The sequence below is a fragment of the Patella vulgata genome, chromosome 4 (genome assembly GCF_932274485.2).
Source record: "Patella vulgata chromosome 4, xgPatVulg1.2, whole genome shotgun sequence".
Lineage (NCBI taxonomy): Eukaryota > Metazoa > Mollusca > Gastropoda > Patellidae > Patella > Patella vulgata.
In genome coordinates this window covers 36131348-36157755 of record NC_065882.2, presented here as the reverse complement: position 1 = coordinate 36157755, position 26408 = coordinate 36131348, and positions in this window count along the sequence as shown.

The window sequence follows — 26408 nt, the reverse complement described above, 5'->3', positions numbered from 1 at the left end:
TATAAGTTTTGTATTTATTACAGATACATAGATTATATCAGTGATATGATGTCTAAGCCTCCATTAATGCCACATTCGTTTCCAGTCATCTTAAATAATATCACTATGTCTCCTGTACCTCTATTTAATAAAATGAAGTAAGTTGAATTAAGTCTTATAAAGATTATTTGAAAGTATTTTTACACTGATATTCTCTGCTGTAGTCTATAAAGTGTGAAATAAAAGATTATAGATTGTGTCAGGGTTCTGTATTAAAATTTTGTCCTTCGGACAGTTCAGTTGAGGTTAACAGTGGCAAGAGAAGATGTCACTTTCAGGAAATATGTGACCCGTTATGGCAAAATGAGTCGGAATGCACGCAATCTAATTATGAGATGAAGATAAAATAAGTGAAAATATTGATTTTAATCGAAATTGAAATTTTCACAAAAATGAGTCTATAAATATACTATCTGTCGACCCAAAAGATCAAAATAGCAATAATACATTTGAAAACACCTTTATTTGTATGTTTTGTAAGAGTACCGTATTTTTATACGCCCACATTTTCATGTGGACGTATATTGTTGTCGCCCCTGTCCGTCCGGACGTCCACAATTGTTTATGGACACTCTACGGGTCACAATTTTTATCCGATTTCAACGAAACTTGAAATATAGGTTTATCTCCCTAAGATCTTGGCATGTATCAGACTGTAACTTCATCGATTATGGCCCCTGATTATACAAAAAATCAGGTTTTAGCTTGTGGACCCTATAGAGATCACATTTTTTATCCGATTTTGTTGAAACTTGAAATGTAAGTTTATAATGCAAAGATCTTGGTTCCGTACAATATGTGACTTCTATGACTAGTTTATACATATTGTCGGCTCACATCAATGCGATTAAAATGTCTGACAATGCAGAAACCACGAGGTTAACACGAAGATTAAAATTATAATGGATTGATGAATAGTCCGACAAAGGGGAAACAATGGCTTCTGTTTAAGATTAGTTTGATGAATTGTCCGACAAAGGATTAAGTCAGTCAATCAAGGCAGATTAAGTAGTTAATCAAGGTAGGTTTATAGACCGTATAACATGATAAATAAGTTGATCACTTAATTACCTAATCAATCAAGCGTATTATCGACGATAATCTGGTTGAGTGGTAGTTATACACTCAGTAAACTATATTAATTTCGGAATTTTGAATATTATTCACCATGTCTTGATGTCCGATTGGGCATATTCCCGGTCGGACAATTTTGGGCGTTTGGAAAAAAGATTCGGACAAGTCTGGAATATACGGGCAGAATCCCATCACTGGTTTAAATATATCACCATTCCACCATAATGAAGGTTGAATTTGAATTTCGTGAAAATCGAAATGAAACTGTTCGACAAAATGGCCGCTCTTTGTACACAAATTGTCTAAAAGTATGCAATACGAAGGTTGTGGACCCTCTAGAGGTCACAATTTTTATCCGATTTTGATGAAACTTAAAACATATCTTTATATCCCAAAGATCTCTGTCCATCTCTTGCAAAATGTGGGCATCTCCTGCATGGCAGCCGCTGGTTAAATTTGCCTTTTTCTGAATATTCTCAGCAAAATTATATATTTTTCTCTGCTCGCAGCAGGACGACTGGTCAATCCTCATGCATAATACTTTGCATTGTTGTAAAGCGGAGAATCTCTAGTTTATAAATATGACCAAAGTGTTGCCGATGAATTCATTTTGAAGGAATAAAAACAGGTTTTAAACCTCTAAAAATGTAAACAAACTCAGCTTGTTGCTATACTGTCAACACAACTCATTTGCTGATTGGCCTAGACACTGCGTGCAAAGCATTGTGGTTACGTAGCTGCATCGAGGCTGAAGCGGCCGATAGAAATTTGATTTTGGCTATAATGTTATGGGGTATCTATATGCGATTCTCTCTGAGAAGTGACAGAAAAAAACTTAATTCTGATCATATATAGATAGCCGGTGAATGTTAACATTGTAACTTAATCAACAAGCTGTTCGTGTCATTGAGTAATACTAATCTGTAATCACTTTTCACACAGATTAATGATTAGTTAATTGATATTTACCAATGATAAGGCCGTCGACAACTCACTATTTACTCCAAATAATTATCTTGTTTCGTTTGTTAGAAAATAATTTATAGGCCTTTAATGGAAATAAACAAAATAGCCAGTAATTTTCTTTCCGAAGAGAATTTTATTGATAGCTGAATTCTGTTTACTGTCGCTTCATACGGCATGCAAAGTAAAGAATGCATATTGGATATTATTGTTTAAAATCCTATTATCACCATGGGTCGAAAAAATGAGAACGACCAACGAGTCGAAAAGCAACAATTATCGAGTGGGAATAACAGTTTGCCATTGTTTAATTACACTGCTGCCAAAATGCACGAAAGTGAATGTAAGCATTTCTTGCCAATGAATTTGAAATTTCTATTCTATTAGGGACTCATATTTGAGTCATATTTTGATTATCGTTACGGTACCTGGAAATAACAATAGAGCTATTGTACACGCAAAATCTTAATTCTCTCGTTAAAAGAACACGCGTACAGCTGTGGCAGCTTCTTTGATGATTAAGATAAGTCAGTGATTCTCAACCAGTGTTCGGGGGGGGGTTGGATGGCCGAATGGTTAGCACGTGCGCGCTGTATCATAAGGCCTGGCATTGAGTCAACTGGCATGGTTTCGAATCCCCGGTTGTACGTGACAAGGAGTAGGGTCGCCTGTCCAACCTCGTGGGTTTTCTGGGGGTCCTCCGGTTTCCTCCCATTGCTAAAGACCCCTACGCACAAGCGAATTATTGAAATAAAATTAAACCATTTGTTAGTCCCGAAATGACCTAGTTTGTGTCGAAACCCATTTCTCTCTCTCTCTCTCTCTCTCAACCAGTGTTCTGCGGCACACAGTTGTATCGCGAGATCTTTCTAAGTGTGCCGTGAAATTTTGAACAGCACACTACAAAAATTTCTCACTAAAGAAGCCAGCTATTTGACTGATGAAATTTGAAACACTACAACAAAGTAAGTTTATAGCTGTGTTTTTATTTAGGCAGTGGCTATTGTTACGACGAGTCGTAAAAATAGTCCTAACCCTAACCCTTCCCATCTCTTAATTGCTACCTTCAGTTCTGAAAACGTTGGAAATACTGCTCCTTTTTCAAAGCTGGTGTTGGGGAGATTGGCAGCCATTTTGGAATTCGTTCTAAACTTGGCTCAGACTCGTAACAATAGCCACTCTGTTTTATTTATTTAGTTTGAGTCATTCTGAGGTGCTAATTAATTGATGAGTTTAACTGAAGTTAATCTCACCAAAGTTATAATGTACAAATCTTAGACTACTAATAAGTACTAATGTATAGATTGTTCTAAATTATAACGCTATCATAGGAAATGTGAATATGCTGCATGTGTTGTGGATGTTTTGCTATGAAAAGAGTGCATTTTCTACAATTTTCGTCTTCAGCACCCATGAAAACCTACAGAAAAAAATATTAATATTAAACGACAAAATAACAAATAATGTTTTTATTCATGGTTGTTGTTTGATATTGTTTTAGAACATACCAACATCCTTAACATGCTTTTTATACGCCCACATCGAAATGTGGTCATATATTGTCGTCGCCCCCATCCGTCCGTCGGTCCGGCGTCCACAAGCAAAAGTTAATATCTGATGACTTTAAATTTATACACAGTGTTTAAGGTCACGAGACGAAGAAGCCTTTTGATTTTCAGTGATTTCAGAGGCTTAGTTAATATCCGATTGACTTTAAATTTATACACAGTGTTTTAAGGTCTTGAGACGAAGGAGCCTATTGACTTTCAGCGATTTCCGATAATTACTGCCAGATTTATGGCCCTTGATCATTTCAAAAAATTTTGTGGACACTAGAGATCACTTCAAAATATCTTGTGGATGCTCTAGAGGTGAAAGATATTTGATTGACTTTAAATTTATACACAGTGTTTAAGGTCATGAGACGAAGAAGCCTGTTGATTTTCAGCAATTTCGGATAATTACTGCCAGACTTTAAATTTATATGCAGTGTTTGAGGTCATGAGATGAAGAATCCTATTGATTTTCAACGATTTCCAATAATTACTGCCCAAATTATGGCCCTTGATCACTTTGAAAAATCTTGTGACACTCTATAGGCTTATGTTATCATCCGATTGACTTCAGATTGATATACAGAGTTTAAGGTCTTGAAACCAACAAGAATATTGATTTCCAATTTGAGAACTTGAACAGCTAAATCCATATTAAATATTTTGTATACTAAATGTTAACATGGGGCAGAATTTTATAAAATCAAACAAATTCTAATGATTTTCTGATAATTACTTAATGAGTTGTTACTCTTAATCAGATTTTAGTGTATTATAAATGTTTCATTACCGAAAAAAGTAATATGCGACAACTCTAGCTTGTTGACTGCCTGGACGATTTAGCTGCTGTGGGTGTATGTTTCATTGCCTGGCAACCTAAAAACTTGTATCATAGCTGCGTCCTTCGTCAAGACTCGCAGATTTCAATGCATTCAATTCATTTGCAACTAACTGAGAGCTCTCACGACCGCCCTTTTCCATGCCCAATGAATTAATAAATTAAATTCTCATAATGCAATTATATCCACTGTAAATACCGTTTGTTTATAGTTATCTATTATTCTATGGTATCGTAACCATGCCATAGGAAAAACTCTGTGGTATATACAATGGCTATAATAACTACTTTCAATCAAGGTGTATAGTCAAACCATGTTAATACTGCATCTTTGATCATAAGGCCTAGTACCATCACTTTTAATTAGAACTCCGCAGTATACCCTACCCTGCAATGTGTGTCCATAACTGATGAGGGACCATAAAATAATTGAATATGCAAAATGATAAATATTCGTTGCATTGACCCAAAAACCTCTAAAACAATATATTGCAGGATATAGTACAAAATATAAGATAAGACAATTTCAATAATTGCCATTTTGGTGGCCATTTTGTAGGGCTCTGAATGCTGTGATGTCATCGTGGCTAATTTTCATCGATGGCATCAAAAATCAGGACACGCATTACAAAACACTAATTTGTAAGCAGATGTCTGTACTTAAAATTATAATGATTTATATGGTATGAATCAGAATTAAATTAGCATTTCAATGGTGTTATTTACATTTTGGTACGCTAATTACCTGCCAAGAAATCGCCCTTTGAAAAGCGTATACGGCTTATCAAGGGATTTTGTCGCCGTAAAATTTTGTGGCACACAGAGTTTTACGATTTTCGGATTTTGTATGCTATTTTTAGTCGTTTCGTAGCTAATGGTGACACACGGGATATCCAGAATTCTTGTCCAATCAAAAAGAGGGAATGCTTAATTTTATAAGACAGCGTGCGTTGAATTACTAACTAAATTAGGAGCCGAGAAAGGTCAAATTGATGGAATAATTAGCTTTTTAATATTATTTATAAAAGGAAATTTTCACACGCGCACGCAGATTTGTGAAGAAGAATATTTTTTTTACAAACTGCAAAAAAAATTATTCTAAAATATTAATTTAATTAATATTTTAGAATACGACGCTAATATGTGAGCGAGGGGAAGGCACCAATTCTCGACACAAAATCCAGGGGGCGTGGTCGCCCAACGTAAATCTTCGCGAGATTTTCAAGGACGTATCCACAGAAGAACTTCAAGAAGATTGTGGAACATTATGTAAGTTTTCAAATGTAGAATTCGTCTTAATCTAACTTAATCGTAAAACGATGTTGGAAATTCATTTCTCCACTTTAAAAAACGGTTTCTATTGCGTTATTGCAATGGCATGTTGGTGACAGTCTCATTCAAAATTTCGGAGCCGTTATGTAGTCCTATTCATCCAGCTTATGACGTGTATATCTGTCTACAGTAAAACAGAAATAAAAACGTCAGGATGGTACAGTCTTCTGCTTCAATCAGCAGTAAGTTGTCATTGTTTTGTAATCTAGCTAGTAGGCCTACATGTTTACAATACATGTTACAATAGAATCATTGAATTGTCAATTTAAATTCAATCAAGTGAAAAATTTTATAATGTTTTGTATTAATTCAAAGTCGAATTTTAATTAAAATAAAAAAAAAAATCAGTACGACAGAAGACTAAATCATCTACCTACTTTATATTACGTGTAAAGGCGTAAGCAGCAGATTTACACTTAGTACTGGTAATAGTATTAGTAGGCCTTTGGCTTCACCCGATTTTGATATTATTGCAGTCAAGAAAAAAATTTCATTTCATTGGAATGGAAAATTTTCTGAAAAGTTGAACATGTCTACACTAAGTACATTGAGATTGAAGCTGTTGATTTTAATCAACCAAAAATTGGCTTTATTATTTATTGAACTTTCACCGTATTTTGACAAGAGTAGGCCTACTCGTCAATAGTGATCAATGTTTGTCACGCCACTCTTCACTTCAGACACAATAAATATAAAAGTCATTTATTAATTCACCAGACCTTGTTTTATTCATCACTTTACAATCAATGGGCTACTTTACACATAACTATAATGATAAGTTCAAAACTACAATTGGCTAACCGCCTATAAACTTCTACTATACGGCTAACTGCTGAGAAAAAACCTCTCCACTCAATTCGTCATGCCATGTGCTTTTTCTCCAACTCACTACTCCCTTCACTTATGCTATAGTCCCTGTTTTCCAGACATGGACATGTACCTTATCATTCCTGAATAACTATTGAAGGGGAATAACTCCAAATAACACCTTACTAAACTTGGTCTCAGAGCACAAAACAGGGGCCTGACATTCCCCCAAGTTTGGACTAAATGACGCCCTTGTCATTTGAAAAAGTTATGATCTAAACTATGTTCATTCTTATATAAACTACAAATTATTTTCTATTTTCCGTACGCACATACCTTACTGACAAAGTGTTCTAATTACATGACTCAGATATACATGTAAAACTGTATCATAGTTATAACAAGGTCAATTAATTCCAACTTAATATACATTAAAGGTACATGTAAATGTAGTTAATCTTCTAATCTAACTAAATAATGATAACTATTCCCCATAGCTCTTTAATTTCCCATTCTTATTATTGATCAAAAATAATAATTCTCTAATCAAAACAAATAATGACAACTATACTTGACAGTAAGCTAAATAGAGAATCTCCTACCGGTCTTTTTTGATATCAAAAAATATCAACACAGTTGATAAAGTAACAAAAACGAGGCTCTGCCGAGTTTTTTTTTTACTTTATCAATGAGTGTTGATATTTTTTGATAACAAAAAAGACGATTAGGAGATTTTATTTATCACCCAATCCCTTCTTACATGCACAAATAGATAAATATAATTCTTTGCTGTAGATTTCACTTTTACTGAACATTACGGCGAAGTGATACATCATTTTTTGACAGCAATTCAACCATTGCAAAGTCCTTTATATTGACCCAGTGTTTCCATCAAGGTCAATTGAATAACAATAGTTCATTTTTAATAAAAAAAAAAAGTTACTTTTAATAAGAAATGAACTGTTCTTTGAAAATGAAAAAAAGTAGTTCCTTTTCAACTGACCAATCAAAGGAGATATCGCAGTAGATTATGAAATATATCACACAAGCGATATCTACTGTAGAATGTATTATTGGGTGATAAAACCTATTTATGGCTTTCAACCATGCCCGCAATATATGTATATACACCAAGACATAAATAAAATGTCTGTAATACTGTGACACAATAATTTATTGCCTTCGTTGAACATAATTCTTACATGATACAAAGAACAGTTAAGCTGGCCTTATGATACTGTAATCGCTTTTAAAATTAAATGATTACTGATACTGATTACATTTTGTGACGTCACCATAGAGTTCAAATCCACTAAAATGTCTTTTATGTAAATGTCTTGTTGACCTACGTAACTCGGCCGAACCGGTTTGTATACGCACATCTTGGGGCTCCCTTTCGCCAATTACAGACGTATCATCTTCAAATTCCGGAGTTTCATGCTTAGAAATATATGTACCGGTATAGGAATCATCTGCTCCGTTTGCACCTATACGTGAATCACAATTAAAATCAGATTCAAGATTAACAAATCCTATTAACTCGTCTTCACTTTCTGAGTCACTAGCCACTACGCGTACTTAAGGCTTTATATTTTTAGGACAATTCAATCTGTTGCTTTGACGTTGTTTAACTACTTCATCACTATTATTAGACACAAGTTAGCGTATCTCTAACTTTTTCAATTTATTATGGTGCAATAACTGCGTAACACCATCTTCATGTTTAATAAAATATACCACAGGATTGTCACTAAGATTTCTAATGACCCAACCTTTCATTTTCCATTTCAATGTAACAGGATCTTTGATAAGAACACTATCCCCTGGCTTTAAAGGCTGAAAGCGCAGATGTTTTTGTTGATTATTTTTATTTCGCTCATGGGTTATGACTAATTGTTCCTTGGCAGTTTGAATAGCTTTTGACAAGTTTACATACCACAGTAAATCGTATTCCAACTTAAATCTGGAAAAGTTATTCCAATATGGGCGCAATTGTTTCTTTGTGTCACTTTCAGGAAGATCATCTAATGAACACTGTTCGCCACACTTGACCCACTTAATAACTTCACTAATCACTGTATCTTTCATTTGCACTAAAGTCATCTCTTCCTTTGACACACAACATAGCCACGACAAATCGTTCATGAAAACATTATTTACTGATGCTTCTAACATGGTTTTAAGTTCTTGTTTTAACAGATCTTTCAAATGATAGGGCACTCTTCTAGGCAAAGATTGAACAACCTGGGCATCTGGCTTTAATTGGATTTTATGAGGTGCTATATCACATTCACCCAGGTCCCATTTGTTTTCAGGGAATACATCATTAAACTCCTGTAGTAATGTTATTAATCTGGTTTTTTTTTTCAGGTGTAACATCCATGTGTTTCCAGGCAACTATATTCTCTATGTTTTCATGTTCAGTGTTCAGAGAATTAACACTATTTGGTTGTTCCATCATAATGCGATTAACCATTCTAAGAGAAACTTCATCTAAATTAACATGGTCATGATAGAATGCTTCAACTTCTTCAATTTTACCGATATTTTTACCTCTCTTTATTGAAATATTCTGACCCGTGGGATTGCTTACAATCACATTCACTACATTATTTTCTGGTTTAACAAAAGCGTCTGTAACTGCTAGGCCAAGTTCATCACTTAAAAAATCATTTGTCGTCACAGTATATTGTCGATTATCAATCTCTTCTGGAGAAAGGGGGGATTCCCATTTTATTTTAACAGGCATTATTTTTTTGGAATAAGCTGGAACCAGGGTGTTACTCATTATAAGAACATTGTTTTTCGGAATAGGTTTAAGTACTTTCAGCTGCACACCATCTGATGAAACTAATTTAACAGTTTCATCTAAAACAACTAGAATGTTTTTATTCAGATCAATGTTACACAAGTTTTCCCTCATAAAGTCACTGCCTATTATAGCATCACAATTTAGAGTCTGTGTCACAAGGAATCTCTGTTTTATGTTTAAGTTACCAATAGTAATTACTGCCATAAACGAACCCACAACAGGAAGTGTTTCTTTTGAAGCAACAGACAATGTCATTTTTGTCGGGGTTAATTCATTGTTCGGTAAGTGGCTGTGGAACCACTCTAATGAAACAATACACACATCTGCACCTGTATCCAACAGTGAAGACGTCAGGAAACCGCATATTTTCAGGTTTGCAAAAATTCCTTTTCCTACTGCAAAACTCGACAAAACACCAACATTATCCTCTAACTTCTCTTCTTTTGTCTTTCTGTAATTTATGTCCTTCCATACCATTTCAAGTTTCATTTCAGGATCATATTGCTGCAGCTTTTCTCCACAGGAACTGGGCATATCAGTGGAAGTAAGACTATTTGATCTTCCATAATCAACGGAAGTTCTAGGCTGAAAAGGTTGTCTTCCAGGTGATTTATATTCATGCCTTTCTGAGTTTCTATTTGGATTACCAGTAATACTAGTTTGCTCAACTTTTTCAGAAACTGTTGGGGGTCTTTGAAAATGTTCATTTCTTGGATATGGACTTAATACACGATCTTGTCTCCGTACACTTGGGCATTCACCTTTATAATGACCCCAACCATAACAACCATAACATTGAACATTCTTATTCCGATCAAACTGTTGCGATTGATTCCTGTTAAACTGATTATCGTCAATTCTGGGTTTTCAATTATTAACTTCTGGATTTGAAACTTTGTCATGTTGGCGCATTTCATAATTCTGGAAACGATTTCTGCTATATCTGAAGTTCCTGTTTTGTTCTGAACCTATATTATTTAGCGTTGGTTTTCTTGGATAACTTTGATTTCTCTCCTATTGACTATGTACATTTGTATTTCCGGAATTATGTGAATCTGGCAGGAATACTTCAGCTTGATCCGTAAATCGTGCAACATAATCTGGATCTTTTTTCACAGAAGGCTCTCTATTCAATTCACCTAGGACAACACTCTTCAATATTCTGTCTTTTATGCACTGAAGAAATTTATCTGTTATTCTACTGTTCATTTCAAGGCTTACTAAAATTGAAATATTTCCATCATCATCAAAATTTATTTCATCACAGTGTGCTTGATAGTCCAAACTTCTAATCCTGTCCATCAAGGTCCAGTACTTTTCATCATTTTTCTTCTCAATAACTGCTAAGGCTCTTGCAGCATGTGATTTGTCTGACTCGGTACAAAAAAGATCCATTAATTCCTTCCGGAAGGTAGGCCACACATCCCAATCCTTGACAGCAGATCGTAATAGAGATCTGGCTGGTTCTATGCATTGCAAGATAAACAAATTTGCTTTTATATTTTGAGAAATTTTCCGTATTCTACATTCCTCCTCGAACATCTTTAAGAAATGTACCAGAGTATAACCATCACGTTCAAATGAACCAGAAAATTGACACTGTGGCAGAATTCACTGTAGTCTGGGTTGATCGAAGGCTCTATAAACGGGCCCTGTGTATGAACTTTGACTTGAAGGCGAACTTGGGGAAGGCTTTTGTTGGGTAGGACTAGCAGAACTACTGATAGTTTGCTGGGTGAACTTTCCCATAAGTTCAGCTAAAGTTTTCACCTGCACTGTCAGGTCGCCGAGATTATTCATCATATTCGTCATTACTTTCCCATCATTGCCTGGGCCTTCCAAATTCAGTGCACTTAGGCCTATGTTTTCATTATCTTCAGCCATTACAATTTTACTTCTCAGTTAATAAATTAAAGTTTTTTTGTTTTTTTTACACAATTCTTATCATCGTATTGTCAAACATCCGAATAAATCTCACAGTGAATCAACCAATCACAAAAAAAAATTAAAGTTTATGAAGTTCATTTCTGTTGATCCGAAGTTCACTTGTTGGAAATTGATGAATCCCATCCTCGTCGCCATTTTTGTCACGCCACTCTTCACTTCAGACACAATAAATATAAAAGTCATTTATTAATTCACCAGACCTTGTTTTATTCATCACTTTACAATCCATGGGCTACTTTACACATAACTATAATGATAAGTTCAAAACTACAATTGGCTAACCACCTATAAACTAATACTATATGGCTAACTGCCGAGAAAAAACCTCTCCACTCAATTCGTCATGCCATGTGCTTTTTCTCCAACTCACTACTCCCTTCACTTATGCTATAGTCCCTGTTTTCCAGGCATGGACGTGTACCTTATCATTCCTGAATAACTATTGAAGGGGCATAACTCCAAATAACACCTTACTAAACTTGGACTCAGAGCACAACACGAGCCTGACAATGTACGAATACAAATTTTGAGTTTCACTCAGTTTGTCTTTGAATTTCCCATTTTAAAGCCCCCTGAGGTATTTTATAAAACAAAGGAATCAGATCTGCAGGTTATATTAAATCAGAAAATTATAATATTTTGAAATCTAATTATGACTTGCAAAGACTTTTTGAATTGCCTGTATTTCAAAAGTTATGAAGAAAAATTAAATGATCAATACTATTATATCCAATAACGTTATGCATCTTTTATGCAGCAGTATTATGTATCTGCAGACATTATAGCTTCAGACAAGTATGTAGGGAGTATTGTTGAGTGGGAAAATTTCTCAAAATCTACCAGTCTTACCTCAAGTGTTTGTGAATCTCAGAGAAAAGCAATTATCTGTCTTTTGTATGATTTTTTCAACTATCAAGTCTTTTTTTTCTTTTTTTTTCAGAAATATTCAGCTTCCTAAAGATCTTTTGACAGACAAAATCCATTTTAATGACAAAGGAATGAAAAAATACTACTATATAGCATTCGTCATGTGTGTTTATCTTCATAATTGTTCCTTATATCGTGTGTTATTGTAATTGGTTTCTTGTGTGTGTTGTCTTTACAACTGTTATCCTGTTTAAATCTGCCGAGGCAGGTTCCAAGCCCGAGCTGTGAAAGGAGGAGGGTTGAGAGTAGGGCTACAAAAACCTACTACGTAAAACAACATTTTGTTGCTGAAAAAAGCACCAAAATAAACAGTAAAACTAAAGGATATATTGTAAATACTTAAGTGAACATATAAGTAAAATATTCATTAGTGTGATGCTTTGATTCAGTACTATTTATACAGCACAATTTTATATTGCACTTTATAGTTACATGTATGTAATATTAGTTTGCTAGTGGATTTGTAAAATCTGTTGAATTTCTTGCTTGGGAAGGGAAAAAATCACGGCTCAATATTAACTTCATCCTTAATTTTACAAGAGTCAGTATCATTACTAAAATGCAATAATAGAATAATAGTTATAAATATTTTGAGTTGACAGACAAAAATGAAATTTAAAACGAATATAATGTTTCTTGGTATGTTCCCTGAGCAACCAAAGATGATCAGTTTTGTACATTATAGTCAGAACCTTAAAAAAAAAATTTGTCAAATTAATCACATTTGTGGTCTAAGGGGAGTGAACTCTTGTATGATTACTTCCCTTTGCTAAATTGCTAATGCAACATTGCATAACCTTTCTATCACAGAAAATACTTATAAACATGATAGAGTGGACTCTGTCACATCCGATCTCTGATCACTCCGGATTGCTGTGACATCCGGTATGATTTTCATGTCCCGATTTATTTCCTTATTACTTCAGCCAAAAAATCGCTGGTAAATCCGAATTCTGTATGTTCCGGATTCCGAAATCAATCAGCCGTCCCGTCACATAATTTCCATTGAATCGACACTGTATAATCCGTACTACAAACCGTGGGTGTGAAGCATCCAATTATCGGTGAGATTAAAACTCAATGGGTGTGAAGCCAGAAAAGATTAACAAGCAATCACGAATCAATTATCGATGAGATTAAAACTCACAAGCGCCGCTCTGTGTTGATTACTTTGATAATGTTATAAATTCTTTGTTGATTTTTTTACAATTTATACTCTTTTGTAAGAGTGCGCTTGTTATTTGATTTTAGTTACTCATGTCAAATACCGCGACATTATATTATTGTATTCAAAATGTCTGAACGTCCTGCAAAGCGTGCCCGAACAGATTTGACATTAGATGTCAAGCGGCAACTTATAGCAGATTTCGAGAAAGTTCCCCGACCTGCGCAGAAGGATTTAGCCGTTAAGTATTCAATTGGCCGAGCTACAGTGTCAGACATATTAAAGCGTAAAGATGAATTTAAACAGAAGTTTGCCGATAATTTAAACTGCAGTAAGAAACGATTTTACACCAACTCAAAATTTGAAGACGTCAACAGAATGACACATGAGTGGTTTGTACGCGCCAGAAGTAAAAACATTCCAATATCAGGTCCAGTAATTAAGAGTAAAGCGTTACTTTTTGCGAATGAAATGAATTGTGGTGATTTTAAAGCATCGGATGGCTGGCTTTCTTCGTGGAAAGATCGTTTTAACATCAAAGGATTTAAAGTTAGTGGCGAAAGTGCAGGTGTTGACATCGATAGCGTTGAAGAATTCCGCGCGCGCATCCCGACTATTGTTGAAGGCTATTCTCCTGAAAACATTTTTAATTGTGATGAAACAGGTTTGTTTTTTAGAGCATTACCAGACCGATCATTATGTGATAAAAAAATGGGTTCTAAAGGGGGAAAAAAAAGAACGATTAACAAGTTACAGTATTTCCGGTTTTGGAGAAAGCTCGGTATTCCAAAACGCTGTGTGATCCGAATTATTGTAACGATCCCGTACGAGATCGGATGTGACAGAGTCCACTGTACTTTTTGAATTTTTTTTTTAATCCTAAGTTATATTTGCCTGGTCTGTTATTACTGTAATGGTTGTAGAAGTGCAAATGTGTTATTTTTGAATTGCTGTTTAGATTTGCTTCAGTTTGATATGTTGGATGATGACATTTGTTCAATTTTATTTTTTGGGGTTTGCGATAAAATAGTTTGTGGACGCTGGTGGCTGCCATCTTCGAATTGTGGCAGCCATCTTGGATTTCAAAATGACCAATATCGACCAATTATTTTTTTAGTAAGGTTTGATTCAAGAGTTTTTAATGAATTAATCACTTATTTTTGTTACACATATAAACACTTATAAACTCCATACTAGATTATATAATGGTGGCCATCTTGGATTCAAATATGGCTGACATCACCTAATTTGCATATTTGCATCACCATGATTCTTATTTTGTTAGATGTTGTATTAATTGTTTATTATTCTGTAATTGTAACAGGGATTTGAATATAAATAGTTACGATAGCCCCTGATTGTACGAAAAATGGCGTTTTTACCTTGTGGTCCTTCTAGAGGTCACAATTATTATCCGATTTAAAAAAACGTTTGGATATATCACCGCTACACCCTAATGACGGTTGAGTTCGAATTTCGTGAAAATAGGGCCCAAAACATTCTGACAAAATGGCCGCCCCTCGTACGCTAATAGTGTAAAAATATGGTATATCAAGGTTGTGGACTCTATATCAATATGCTTTTTCGTTCACTAAATCAAACGATGCATACAATTTCATACAGATTGGCTGATAACTTTCGTCATTCGAGCGTTCACAAGGTTCAACAAAGTGAAACAAGGGTTATAACCAGTGTTCGTCACACAAACGTCGGTCCGTTGCTTGTTGGCTACAATAACAGTCATATCTCTCGGTATGGATTGCGAATCTCGCTCGTGAATTACACTTCCTCGACGCGCGTGTAAGATTCCAGGTACCGGTAGATAATAAAATAAAAACTGGATCATGCATTTAATGGTTTCGCTGACCAGTTGTTACAGAAATTTAAATCTTAGTTGAATATAATCCTCAGATAGAACACCAAATACACAGAGAAACAGTTATTAATAATATATTTTTCGGACAAAATCTTCAATGCCAAATCCGCCGATGACACGTGACATCAATTGGAATTTCTAGGTCAATAAGCCAGCGATGCTAGGTTTAGTTTTAAGTAGCGTTTACCGTTATGATTTTTTATTTGATACACATGCTGGCAGAGGCTAAATTTTAAACATATTGTCGTTATTATTATTGAAAACTATATGGCATAGTCGTACGGAATTATATTTTAAAGCAATTTCAATTATGATTGTCACGTGATCACTGTGCCGTGTGTCTCTCATGGACGAATGAATAAAAACATATTTGCAAGTTACGTGATAGACAAAATCTACAAATTGTGTTATGAAAAATACCACGGTGCTGTATCATTTTATATCCATCCGAAAAACGAAGACAGTAATTTAATCAGGAATATTACTGACACGAATTTCAAGCCGGAACGTGAATATGGAAAATTTTCCGAACCGTGGAGCTGTAGGCCTACCTATTATTAAAGGTAATGGAAGCTTATAATTTTAGAACCATTTCCTACGGGACCTCATTTGACTCAATTCTGGGCTATTGTGTTAACAATCTAGGGGCGGGATAAGCGAGTTTATGCCATTCCTCAACGTTATCGCCAGGCGTCAATTTTTTGTGTGTAACTGTTTGAAGTTGACCTAGTTTGATGAGAAAAACCGTAAATTATGTAGCCATGAATAGATTTGTTTCCATTAAATTGAAATGGAAGTTACTAAACCCTTAGTCCTTCTGTGGTGTACTGGCTTTATATCTATTTCCTGTATTCTGATCCTTCTGCGCTTCGCTTGGAAACTATAAATATTATTATTATTGGTTAGGCCTGCGTATCACCTGAAGGACCCACATGATCACGTGTCACACAGGTCCTGCGGGCCTGTGCTTGGAAAATGTTTGTTTCGGACACTAGTTATAACTTGAGAAGTAATTATTGGAAATTGCTGAAATTCAAAAGGATTCTTCAAAAGGCTTCTTCGTTTCACTAATTCAAATGATGTCATTTCAGCATTCACAAAGTTCAACAAAGTTAAACAAGGGCGATAACTCTAGAAGTCATTTGTGGAAATTGCTATTGGCTTCTACGTTTCCTTAATTGAAATGATGCGCATACATTTCATTCAGATCAGATATTAACTATTGTTGTTGGAGCGTTTAACAAGGTGCAACAAAGTGAAACAAGGACCATAACTCCAGAAGAAATTAACAGAAATTGCTGAAATTCAATAGGATTCTTTGTTTCACTAATTTAAATGATACGTATAAATTTCGTTCAGATCGAATGATAACTTTCATCATTCAAGCGTTCATAAGGTTCAACAAAGTTAAACCAGGGCAATAACTCTATAAGTAATTTTAAATGATGTGTATAAATTTCCTTCAGATCGGATGAGAACTTTTGTCGTAGTGTTCACAAGGTTCAACAAAGTGAAACAAGGACCAATAACTCCAGAAGACATTAACCGAAATTATTGAAATTAAATAGGATTCTTCACCTCACTTATGTAAACAACATATATCAATTTCAAAACAATCAGATGATAAATGTAGTCTGTAGAGTGTTCACAAGAAATTGTGGACGACGGATGCACAGGGGCAAAGGCAATATATGACTACATTTCTATGTGGGCGTATTAAAATGATGTAAACATGATAAGACAACTTTCTCAATGTTATATGGTCCCATGACCTCTAAATACATTTTAACAAGGTATTACAAGTCACTCGCTATTATATTTATCAAAATGTTGAAACAATTGTCTTTCTTTATTATAGATCAACAGTTCTGTGTATTTTTGTTGAATAACTGACTTTAAATTCCAAAATTTGGCACTATTTTTCTACATCTCTAAGCATTTTGTACAACTGTGTATGTATGGTCACATGACAAGCAAATACATCACATGTTACCCTCCTTACATTGATTTCAGTAACCTTTAGCGAAATGAAATGAGGTATAATGTCCTACTTTTTTGCACCGACTTGGCTAAAGAAGTTGGCCCTGCGCCATGCTGTGTGCTGTGAGTGACATTTTGTCTAGATAGTGGTACTATGACCTACTCTTACTTCGAATTTCAACTGTCAAAGGTTCTGTTATGTGCACACTGTTGCACACCAATGTGTACATGGAATCTCGCTTTGTTTGTCCTATCTGAACGACTAGACACTTGTTCCTTCCTGTGCCACTGACAAATCTAATTAAAACACAGATCCTATTTCCTTTCATTTTTTATTTTTCAAAATCCTATTTCGTTTCATTTTTTATTGTTCAAAATTTCATTTTATTTGTCTGTACTACACTAGGATCTGGAAGAGTTGTTATATAACCTGCGTTCTGGATGGGGTGAGGGATTAGCCAATGAAACCATCTATTACGGCGACTTATTATCGTGCGAAGCATGGAACTCTGGGTAAACCACTAGAAACGCCAACGCTGATTGATTAATCAATGTCTGACGTCATAGTGTCAAAAGCTGCTTGTACGAACCTGACGTTATAATGGGGGATTTGAGTCCAAAGGCAGTGCTATGTTGTTAGTGCTTTTACATCTCCAATGTTGCAAATGTTGAATGATACGTGTAAATTGGACGAAGTCAAATGTTAAAAATCTTGTAATACTGACAAATATAAATTTTCTTTGGTTCTGTGCATAAAGAATTAGCTCTATTACATCGTGTAAATGGCATCTACTTTTTGTCATTTAACATTTCACATTAGACTTTTAAAAATTTCTACAACAAGCCTAACTCCATCTACCCAGAACTTTAAACTTTGGACTCTTGTATTGTAACATAGAACACGAAATCAACCTCTGCAAATTAGTTCACACGGCACCTATTTTTAATCACATGAGATCTCCTGTGAAGAAAAAATAGTTATGGGGCTTTAAAACTCGATTGTATCCGTTCAAAATCAATTCATCCACAATATTTTAATCATATTTGTAAACTAGAGATGCTATGCTTTACAACGATGCCAATTATTATGTAAGAGGAATGACCGGTCGTCCCGCTGCGAGCGAAGAAAAATAACTAAATTCGCCGAGAATTTTAAGAAATAGGACAGATTTAAGAATACAGTATTCTTACAAAATGTTTTAATACAGGTGTTTAAAATGTTTTATTGCAATTTATAGACACATTTTTGTGAAAATCTCAATTTCGATCAAAATCAATATTTTCACTTATTTTGTCTTTATCTCATTATTGATTCGTGCGCATTTCGACTCATTTAGCTGTGGCCAGTCACAAATACAACTTTAAGGCTAATTATGTTTCAATTTTCACATTTTTGTAACAATTTCTCAGATTTCCCCAGCAACTCAAAAATTCATAGGTTTTCTCAAAAATTCCATTTTGTCAAAGTGATTTTGGTCAATTTTTTCATCTAAATATGCCTTCTCTCTAGAGCTGGATATATGTTCATTTTTATACGCTCACATTGAAATGTGGTCGTATATTGTTGTCGCCCCCATCCGTCCCATTGCTTGTGGACGCTTTATAGGCTAAAGTTAATATCCGATTGACTTTAAATTTATACACAGTGTTTAAGGTCATGAGACGAAGAAGCCTAGTGATTTTCAGCGATTTTCGATAATTACTCCCAGAGTTATGGCCCTTGATCACTTAAAAAAATCTTGTTGACGCTCTAGAGGTCAAAGTTAATATCCAATTGACTTTAAATTTATACACAGTGTTTAAGGTCATGAGACGAAGAAGCCTAGTGATTTTCAGCGATTTTCGATAATTACTCCCAGAGTTATGGCCCTTGATCACTTAAAAAAAAAATCTTGTGGACGCTCTAGAGGTCAAAGTTAATATCCAATTGACTTTAAATTTATACACAGTGTTTAAGGTCATGAGACGAAGAAGCCTATTGATTTTTAACAATTTTCGATAATTACTGCCAGAGTTATGGCCCTTGATCACTTTGAAAAATCTTGTGAACGCTCTAGAGGCTAAAGTTAATATCCGACTGACATTAAATTTATACACAGTGTTTAAGGTCATGAGACGAAGAAGCATATTCATTTTCAACGATTTCGGATAATTACTGCCAAAGTTATGACCCTTGATCACTTTGAAAAATCTTGTGACGCTCTAGAGGCTAAAGTTATCATCCGATTGACTTCAGATTGATACACAGAGTTTAAGGTCTAGAGACAAACAAGTATATTGATTTTCAATGAATCTTTATGACTTGAACATCTAAGTCCATGATGTTAAAAGTTTCGTATACTAAACATTAGCATGGAGCAGAACTTTATAAAATCCAAACAAAATCTAATGTTTTTTTGATAATGACTTAATGAGTTGTTACTCTTAATCAGATATTAATGTATTATAAATGTTTCATTACCGAAAAAAGTAAAAATATGTGACAACTCTTGTTGACTGCCCAGATGATATAGCTGCTGTGGGCGTATGTTTCGTTGCCTGGCAACCTATCTTTTAACAATTTTCCGTGGCACAAAATTGTGGCGTTTTTGGGACATTAATAAAATAAGGAATGGAGGTATACAAGTGAAATTATGTGAACATGTCCAAAAATTTGTGCATTTTTACAATAACATATTTTTAATCTGTCATATATTATTGAATTTGGTTACAATAGCATCCAAAATGGGAAAATATGCCATAACCCAAACGGTGATCAGCACACTTTGAAGTGAGCAATTTAAGATATTTGAAACCCATTTAATATAAAATGATATGGATTGTATAAGTTTGAGTAAAATGTGAAGGAGTTTGGGTTGTTACCATAGCAACCACAATTTATTTTTTTTAAAAGCATTATTTTCAAATTTTAGACATCAATATTGATTATTGTATTATTTTGAAATCAGTAGCTGTCAGGCAAGTGCTAAAACAATAAATAAAATCAAAACATTGATGTGCCTATTCTCTAGAGTTGTTATTGAGGCATAAATAAAATGGGAGCCACGGTGGCTAGGTGGTTAAGACGCTTGCTCGCTAGCCTGGAGGTCGGGTGTTCGATACCTGCATTGGCCGAGAAAGTTCATCCTGATTTTCCGACGTGGTTTCCCCTTGTCAGTGGTGCAGAACGGAGGGCCTGACAAGGACAGCTGTCTAGTCCTTTGGATGAGACGAAAAACCGAGGTCCCGTGTATACATTAGAATGCATGTAAAAGATCCCTTGGCAGTTGGAATTCGATATAAGAGTAGGCGATAGTGCCGCTGCCCGGGCAAAATATTCCCTCATAGCACACTGTATGGCGTATGGCCGTCTTCATTAGCCCAGTATAGGAGCAGAACAGTAGGACGTTAAACCCCATTTCATTTCATAAATAAAATATGAAGAAATTGAAATCATGAAGTGAAATTTTGTTTACAAGTCCAGAAGTTTGTGAATTTTTAAAATTACATAACTTTACTCTTGTTTATAACATAATATTTTGTTGCCATAGCAACTACATAATTTTAAAAATAACATACCGGTAACTGTTGTTTCACTATTGTTCTCTGCATTTATTGCTTACGTGTTACAAGAAGATTTCTATTTTGACACATTATTATCTAACAACATAGACCAATATGTGTGGTGCATCTAAATAATTCTTTAAAACTTAAAGTAGGCTTGGTATCAATATGACAGTAGGCTAAGGTACATCTTGGCCTAGGCCTGGAAGCTATAGGCCTAAATTATGACCATGTGGCTAATTTTGACTGAAAGAATTGTTTTGTTTTTACAATGTAGGCCTACTTCACATTTGAATATTTTCATTATCCCTTTTTAAACGCCCACATTGAAATGTGGTCGTATATTGTCGTCGCCTCCGTCCGGCCAGCCGGCGGTCCGGCGTCCACAAGCAATTACTGCCAGAGTTATGGCCCTTGATCACTTTGAAAAATCTTGTGGACGCTCTAGAGGCCAAAGTTAATATCCGATTGACTTTAAATTTATACACAGTGTTTAAGGTCATGAGACGAAGAAACCTATTGGTTTTGAATGATTTCCGATAATTACTGCAAGAGTTATGGTCCTTGATCACCTCAAAACAATCTTGTGGATGCTCTAGAGGCTAAAGTTAATATCCGATTGACTTTAAATTTATACACAGTGTTTGAGGTCATGAGACGAAGAAGCCTATTGATTTTCAGCAATTTATGATAATTACTGCCAGAACTTCAAAAAATCTTGTGGACGCTCTAGAGGCCAAAGTTAATATTTGATTGACTTTAAATTTATACACAGTGTTTAAGGTCATGAGACGAAAAGGCCTATTGATTTTCTGCGATTTCCGTTAATTACTGCCAGAGTTGTGGCCCTTGATCACTTTAAAAAATCTTGTGGACGCCCTAAAGGCCAAAGTAAATATCCGATTGACTTTAAATTTATACACAGTGTTTAAGGTCATGACACGAAGAATCCTATTGATTTTCAACGATTTCTGATAATTACTGCCAAAGTTATGGCCCTTGATCACTTTGTGACGCTCTAAAGGCTAAAGTTATCATCCGATTGATTTCAGATTGATACACAGAGTTTAAGATCTTGAGACGAACAAGTATATTGATTTTCAATGAATTTTTATTACTTGAACAGCTAAATCCATGATATTAAAAGTTTTGTATACAAAACGTTAGCATGGGGCAGAACTTTATAAAAACAAACAAATTCTAATAGTTTTCTGATAATTACTTCATGAGTTGTTGCTCTTAATCAGATTTTAGTGTATTATAAATGTTTCATTACCGAAAAAAGTAAAAATATGCGACAACTCTTGTTGACTGCCGGACAATTTATCTTCTGTGGGCGTATGTTTTGTTGCCTGGCAACCTATCTTTTTTATAATTCGTACATTTCCGTCAACAATATCAAATCAAGGCTTATTAATATTAATAAAACCTTGTGTTTGTCGGTCTAGATTCAATTTGTTTTTTACTGGCTAACAAATAAAATTAGATGTTAAGAATGCATTTGCGAGAGAACCATGCAGTGACCGGCACGTGGTGGGTGACTGATTTTCACCATTTTTTTTATGTATGATGGGTAACCCCTCCAAATGCCACTGCCACAATTTTAGATCAATCAAGCCATTTTTAGAGCGTAGAAAAAAAATTGAAATTTTAAGACTTTTCAATTATTTCGTACAACTAAACTACGGCGAGTAGATTAATGAAACTTTTTAGCGTAGCAGATATGGTTAGTGAGTATAAATTCTGAAAGTTTGATGGATTTTCATTGAGCGGTTTTTGGTATAGGGACTTATTGCTGCAAAGTACCAAAATAGCTCAATTTAGGTATGTCATTTTATTCTATCTATATCTCACCCACTGCGGGTTTAAGTATTTTTTTGGAAAGCTGACTGAAAAGACAATGATCTATAGTATTAAGATCAAGAAAAAAATTGGGTGGCACTCGTCCCGTTTAGTAGTAAATAATTTCCATTTTTGTACAAAAATAACGAAAAATAAAACGCTTTATTTACACACTCAAAAGCGTAACATGGAACTTGAAACCAAATTAACGTCGTTTCCAGTTCCGTTAAGAGCAAGCCATAATAAAAATAGAAATAAACAAATAAATATAAACGCAGATTATATACTTTCATCAAAAAATTCAAGTTTAAAAAAGGTTCCATTATCAAAACTACAAATGTTAATACTTATTACTATCTATATGTTAATACTTATTACTATCTATCTATCTATCTAGCGCTATCTATCTATTTATCTATCTATCCAATAAGTATCTAATCAAGAAAACGGAGCTCACAATTACACCGTTAAAATTTTCTGTAAATGCCAAAAGAGCTGTTATTGGTAAATACAATTAATCTCTCTGGACTATTTGTCAACATTTTATTAATTCGCCAATATAACCTCATGATCTAGTAGAAGGATGATGAATTTTTGAACAGCAAATCGTAAAAACTAAATAATGTAGTAGTCACATATATATATATCTGTCTATACTTTACAAACGAATCAAGCGATATTTCAAAAAGACAAAAAACAAATTGTATATGAGTGTAAGGTCACTATTTTAGCATACTCCCCGCAGTGTTTCATTTGATTAGACCTAATCCCACTCAACACTGCCGTAATGAAAGCAAATTTCTGTTCCAAATTATGATTGGTCAATAGTCCGATTAACAACCAATACCTAACTGTGTAACAATATAATTCTGGTTTAAACAGAGTTTCAAATATGTTAACAAAACGTTACGTCATGATTCACGAAATTTATTACTCCCAATTAACCAGTGCATAGCAGAATATTGCAGAAAAACTAATTGCGTGACAAACGAGGCTATCAACATGGTTACAATGTAAACAATACTGTTTGGAGACGAACAATACTTTCACCGTTTTTGATACCTTAAATCACTGTCCAAAGTTTTAGGGAAGACCCCAGATTAAACGAAAGTGCAAATCTAACTTCGGCCTGACGAATAATAATATTATTAATATGTACATTTATATAGCGCACGTACTCCATGTACAGAAGAATGTCCACTGCGCATACAATTAAATTAATTTAATTAATCTTGATAAGTCTTGATGTAAAACAAGAAAGGGTTTGAGATGATTTAATGATCTCTGGAAGATTGTTACGCAGTTTAGGCGCAATCACTGAGCATGATCCGTATCCAAATGATATTAACTTCCACCTGATGAATGTGATGAATGTGTGTTCGGCCGGAGGTTACTCGAGGGAATTTGTATGTGCATAAAGTTAGATAAGTATATTTGAGCTAAGCCATTCACATACTGATATGTCAAAGATAGACTTTTGAAGATGAATGGCAGCCAATAGATTGATTTCAGAACAGGAGTAATATGAGAGTGTTTTGGTGATCTGGTAAGAATTCGAGCTGCAGTATTTTCTGCAAGTTGATGTTTTTTTAATATTGGCACTAGATGTTCCTACTAACAAGCTGTTACAGTAGTCAATCCTTGAGAATACCAAAGAACATATAAGTGTAGCCGCTGCTTCCTGGCTAATAAAGTGTTTATATGGCCAATTTTCACTAATGTAACTGTCCATGCTCAAATTGGACCCCAAGAGGACACCTAACCTCTTCACAGTGTCTCATGGTACAAATATTACATCTCGTACAACCACATCATTTGAACTTGTATTTTTCAGATGTGTATTTTGACCACATAAAATACATTCTGATTTACTTAATTCAATTAAATTTAATTTCAACATATTTCTTGTCATGCTATCTTTAATGTCATGTGTACACAATTTGATGTCAGAATAATTAGGGAATGGAACAGTTTTTGAAAGGGAATAACTTGCGATCAGCTGTGTATCATCTGCATAAGAATGCTGGCAGGCAGTTGCATGGGGCAATATCAGGCCTAATAATCCAGGCAATGGATGACTTTATTGGAAAAATGATGTCAAAAATGAAGTCATTTTCTTCAAGTTCGACCATCAAATTTAATATGAAAGAAATCCGTGCTAGTCATTTTGTCAAAACCAAATATTAGTATTAGTAGTCATCAACTTCCATTATAAATATAATTGTCCTCAGCCCCGCAGTGGGTGAGATATAGCATCATGAAATTTATATGTTTTAGCATATAGCAAAAACTACGTCTTAAAATAAATTCCTCATGGCCTGAAATGGTTGTCAGAAAAATTTAATAGTCATATATATTGAAGTAGTATACATGATCATTCATAAAAAATAATTTAAAAAAATAAAAAATCAATAGACAATTTATGGGAAATATTTGAATTTAAGGAATTTTTTTTATAAAAAATGTCCGGTTTTTAACACTAAAATGGCCATAGCTGGTTCTCCGTAACTACAAGGTTGGTGACCAAATCTGCAAAGTTTAGTCAAAATCGCCCGACACCGCTTGTGCCGTTTTTTTTTAAATTTTGCATGATTCTCTCACGAACTTATTCTTAAATATTTCCCCAAAATAACAATGAATTAAACTTCTAAATAATTAGTATGAGAACCGTTATATAAGGATAAAATTTTGAATAAATTGTCTTTGTGCCTTGTGAAAATTCAGGTACCGGTATCCGTCTGTACTACTACAAGCATTTTATTGATTTACCACGGCACTAATCTCAAATGAAATAATGTAAATCGTCAACGGAAAATCCAAAATTTGAGCCATTATTTAAATCATTTTTTGTTAGCGTTAATTCTTTTTCCATTCCAACTTTATTTGGGTATTACAATGGTCAGAAATCATGTTGTACATCGCATGCGCGAAGTAGACGTACCGTAAGAGTCGTATGAACTGACATTAGATGTTATTATTTTGTAATAATTGTAATTAAGATAGCGACTGGAAATTTTGAGATAACTTTCCTATATTTATGAAGTTAATCATAACACGAAGACCGTAGTTTTTACTTCATTATTTATATTTTTAAAAAGTACTTAAATTATAGATCACATACTATGGGCCATAGCACATTGCATAGCCTAGCCTATGCATGAACTGATATTTGATGTTGTTATTTTGTATTAAAATACAGATGTGACGTTATCCTTTGATGTTGGCGTACCAATAATGTACGGGCAACTTGCCAATCGTACATTATCTATACTGGATGAAATATTGGACTCGCATGACGTATTTCTTTGAAAAGAACGTGCGGGATAGTGTCTGTATTTTAAGTTGTTTAATGGTCTCGAGCTAAAGACATTGCGTAATATATTGAAAGAACACTCAGCTTACGCCTTGTGCAGTATCAATATATTACTTAATGTCTCGCTCGATCTCAACCATTAAACCATACATAATTGTAATTGAGATAGCGACTGGAAATTTTGAGACAACTTTCCTATATTTTCAGATGTGACGTTATCCTTTGATGTTGGCGTACCAATAATGTACGGGCAACTTGCCAATCGTACATTATCTATACTGGATGAAATATTGGACTCGCGTGACGTATTTCTTTGAAAAGAACGTGCGGGATAGTGTCTGTATTTTAAGTTGTTTAATGGTCTCGAGCTAAAGACATTGCGTAATATATTGAAAGA